Consider the following 4,476-nt stretch of genomic DNA (forward strand, 5'->3'; position numbering starts at 1 on the left):
GACAGTCTTTAATTAAAGATTAATCTTTAATTCCTGGACACTCCAGGGTAATCATGGAGGGTTGGCAACCCTATCCCCCACCGTCTCCCCAGGATCCTGGGGAGTTTTTCTCCAGTCTCTCCCCGCCTCCTCCCTCAAGATCCTGAGGTGCTTTTCTCTAATCCTGCCCCTCCCAACCCCCAGGACAAATACGATTCTGGGTTGTTTTTTTCCCAGCCATCCACTCCAACAGACCCATGAGAATCTGTGAAGTCTTGGATAAGGTACTGGGAATTCTTGTAATTTTTCTCCCTTTGAGCAAGTCCTGCTTCGTTACAGGCAGGTGTCCAGGTCACACAACTTCCTTGTCATTTGGCACTAACTGGCACTCCGTCTCAGTAGAGAGGCCAGGAAGCAAATAGACCCTGGAGGCAAACTAAGTTCCTATGCCAGAAGTGGTGCTGCCAGCACCATAGCTGAGGCCCGCTGGCAAGGCAGAATTGATGGGCTTGCACTAACGCTGTCCTTTCAGTGTCCTAGGTTGTGTCGGTGAACAAAGAAAGGCTTTTGGTCTCACAGCTGTCAAGCCCACGCTTGCTGCAGCACTGACATTCATGTAATTGTTTTTTTTTAAATCATAACATCACTAGTACCAGGCCTTATATTTAAAATCAGGGGTCTTAATAAGGTGACAAAAAGCAAGCAAAGGTAAGGACAGCATGAAGGCCCTCAATCGTGCAAACACACATGCTTAACAGTAAGCATGCAACTTTTTCCATTATGTACTGCAAACTTCTGAACTACTTAACTAGGCACATTCATAAGCGTTGGCAGGATGGAGGTCTACCACAGCTGCTAGTCCCACACTCAGCATGAGGCAAAGATGCAAAATTAGCCAAGGGGACAGGTCCTTATCCAAAAACCCACATCAGGGGTTCCAAGTGAAGCTTTTTGGTATTATGTTGTATTTCTCAATGTGTAAGGTGCACGGTATCTGCAGGATTGCATGTACAATATTTAAAAATACATTAACACACTGCAGCAACTGGTTTGACACAATAAGGAACTCAATGAGCCTTCAAATCCAGGAAAATACAGTACCCACTTTAACATACACTCAGCAAATAACCTATGTAAATAGGCCTTGGAGCCTGGCCTGAAGTCAGCAAACACAGTTGCTGAGTGTATTTCCCATGCTGTTCTAGTCCTTTTGAGCGCTGGGACGTGGACAGGCACTAGCTCACCCACTGCTAAAAGCCCCTTCCCCAGCCTAGAGAGGAGCTACTGAACCCAGAACCCAACCAAGTTTGGGGGACAACAAAGGCAATAACAGGAACAGGTGTGGGGGTCAAAGGGCCAAAACCAGGGAACCAGAAGGGAAAACCAAGCAGAGAACCCCAGGCAGCGCCCATTGCTCCTCAAAGGCATTGAGAGAGCCAGCGGACGCTGCCCAGAGGAACTCTGCCCGGATACGTGAGCAGATAAAAGAGTGAAAGACAGCCCCACAGTCGCAGGGCCTCCCCTCTGCCAACCTCCTCTCCCTGGTGTTACAAATGGCCAGGAGGAGGTTGACGAGGTGGTCCCGCAACTTCATGGGGCCTGGGATCAGGTGTGTGTAAATAAACAAGTGCAGGGAAAAGTGCAGCCAGAACCTCAATAAGAGGTTCAGGAGGAGCCAGAAAAGGGGCTGCAGCCTGGTGCACTGAAGGTACACATGTGCCAGGGTCTCCCTCACACCACAGAAGGGACAGGCTTCAGGGACAGAGATGAACTGTGCCAAGTACACGCCTGTACTCACGGCTCCATGTTGGAGCCGCCATCCGATATCCCCGGCAGGCCGTGGGACAGAGATGGAATATAAGCTGGCCCACTGGGGTTCCCTACACTCTGCTGCTGGTAAAAGGTCCCACCATTTGATATCTAGGCGGGACACAAGGGTGGGGAAATGATGCGTGTGCAGCATGAGCACATATTGTTCTAGTAGGCGAGAGGTAGTCCCATATGTCAAAATGCCTCAGCTGGCCCTGAGTATCTGCCTATAAAGGACCAAACTGCACATTGGAAGTTCTGACCCAAATGTTCCTACTTAGGCCCATCTCTACTTTAATATATTTATTCTCTGTTAACATTGGGGTGAACAAGGTTTAAACTGTTCTTAGATAAATTTTAAATCCAGCTGATAGCACTCCCTGTTGTTAAGGTTGCCTGACACTTCCCATTAGAGAGGCCCTGTTTTCAGTTGCTTATAAGTTTGCCCAACTTTGAGCATTTAGGTTGAAATTTTCCACACTAGGTGTCTGCAGCAGGATTTTATATATAATTACAGTCAAAAGAGTTTAGCCGTTTCCAAGAACAAAGTCAGGAAAAAATATATTGTTTTGGAATATATTTTTTACAAAAAAAATGTTAGTGACTCTTTCTTTGAGAAGCTCTAGCACGCCTATGGTTTGGAGCAGGAAGCTGATATATGATGGGGATGGCCTTTGTGTCAGAGATGTGCCTTTTGCTGTCCTTGGGAAATCCACCCAAATTTTGCCAAGTAATAAGCATTTGAAAAATGTGTTTGCACATGCTCAGTAGAGTGTTCTGGAACAAGGAACCAGGGAGTGGGGAGACTGAATTTAGATGAGAAGCCCAGGGAGAGACCAGGATCGGGAATCAGTGGAGTGAGGGAAGATAGAGAAGGGAGACACAGATGGGATGAGGATGACCAAAAATCAACTGTGTAATAATTACGGGCTCAATTTTGAGGTCTATACTGAGGCAAAACAACTATTGGTTGGTTCCAGCTGGAGTTTTACCTAATAAGGACCATGGAATTGGATCTATTTATGTAGCGCCCTGTATTCTAAATCGGCCAACCTAACAAAAGTCCAGTTCAGACTGTTCTATAAAATTGTTTATGAAAGTCAGCAAAAGGTGAAGGCAAACAGACTGGTTCAAACCAGATTAAGTTAAATAACTATGATAATTGATCTTTTTCAAGGCTCCTAGTGAAACCACATGTTGAGATGACAATGAGCTGAAAGATTCTAGAAATGGGAGGAAATGTTTACTGATGAAATCACTGAAAAGTGTTTCGATAGATTAATGTTCATGGGATGAAGCTGCAGCCTCTTTATGGCCAAAGGAGCCAGGGGGGCCAAAAGCTGCAAGCTTTACTGGGATAGCTGCCACTCGTCACCTGGAACCCACCATGACACCCCAGGGCCTTCATCATCCTGATCTTTAACAATGGCCTAACCCTATGAGGCCAGAAAGGGGGGCTCAGACAACATCACCATCACCTTTGGCTAAATCCAGGATGTGAGACTTGGGGCTTGTGGACACTACAAAATTAAGTCGACATACAGCCACCACAGTAATTAAAGCAGGGGATCATGTCCATACTTGCTTCTTCTGTCAGTGGTGCACATCTTCATCAGGAGCACTTCCACAGACTAAAGTGGGGCATTCTAGGACACTGACAGCTGGCAGTCCTGGGGCTGACAGCCTCAGCTGTAGGTGCAGGGCTCACAGCTGCCCCCCCCCCCCCAAAGCTGTCAGCCCCATGCCTGGCTGACAACTTGGGCTGTCAACACCCGGGCAGGTCTCACAGCTGTGAACCCAGCACCTGGCTGTCAGCTCTGGGGTGGAGGGAGGGCTCCAGCTGTCAGCCCCATTTGAAGCGGACAGTCATCGATGGTGACCAGAACACGGCGACCCAGTGCCTTACATGTCATTACCCACAGATTGAAAAACACTGCTCTAATAAACTAACTTTAATGCTTACTTGACATATGGCCAACTCATTGCAGCTATTAAAATGGATTCCTTCCCAGCATGCTGTAGGGGTCTGGTGAGACCACCTTGCCCAATTTTAACTGGGTTGTACTTTTTTTTTTATGGACAAGCTGTTTTTATTTATTCTTCACAGGGCAGATTTGTTTAATCTGATTTACACATTGGAATACTGGAAATGACTATCAAACCTGAGAACCACCACATAACTTTACAGCCCCATGCATCCTTGCTTGTTTCAAATTAAGGTTCTTCAAAGCAGGTACTGTGCCTATATATCTGTGCACATTATCTAGCACAAAAGGGGCCACAAGCACAATAGCAACCTTTAAAGGTTAGTCTGACTCTACTAACCAGTAGCTGATACAGCTCAGCCACAAGACACTAGATTCCAGACATCTCAGAAGTACCTTATGATTTAGTGGCCAATTTTACCACCTTTACCAACAGCATACAAGTTTTTACAGTTGGATTAATGTCTATTTACCAGCTGTGTCATTTATTATATAATTCTAGTGCACTGAATCAAGTCTGACTAAATTAGTGCACCTTTACATTTGAAAGGCACAGACAAAAAAGTTGTGAATGCAACAGCTTTATTGGAACAAGGTGCAGTGAAATTTTTATTCAGATGCTAGCAGGAGCAAGTTCAGTTACCGCCCCTTAAACGCAGGACCAAGTGCAGAGTGGATTCTTTCTGGATGTTGTAGTCGGACA

General features: G+C 46.1%; 1 protein-coding gene across 1 annotated transcript in view; it reads right to left on the reverse strand.

The window, feature by feature from the left end:
* SCARB1 (scavenger receptor class B member 1) overlaps positions 1–4,476 on the reverse strand; it is a 45,346-nt gene that overhangs the window by 40,382 nt on the left and 488 nt on the right. The gene's annotated exons all lie outside the window — the stretch shown is intronic.

The sequence above is a fragment of the Terrapene carolina genome, unplaced genomic scaffold (assembly GCF_002925995.2).
Source record: "Terrapene carolina triunguis isolate 2854851 unplaced genomic scaffold, T_m_triunguis-2.0 Scaffold234, whole genome shotgun sequence".
Taxonomy (NCBI): Eukaryota; Metazoa; Chordata; order Testudines; family Emydidae; genus Terrapene; species Terrapene triunguis.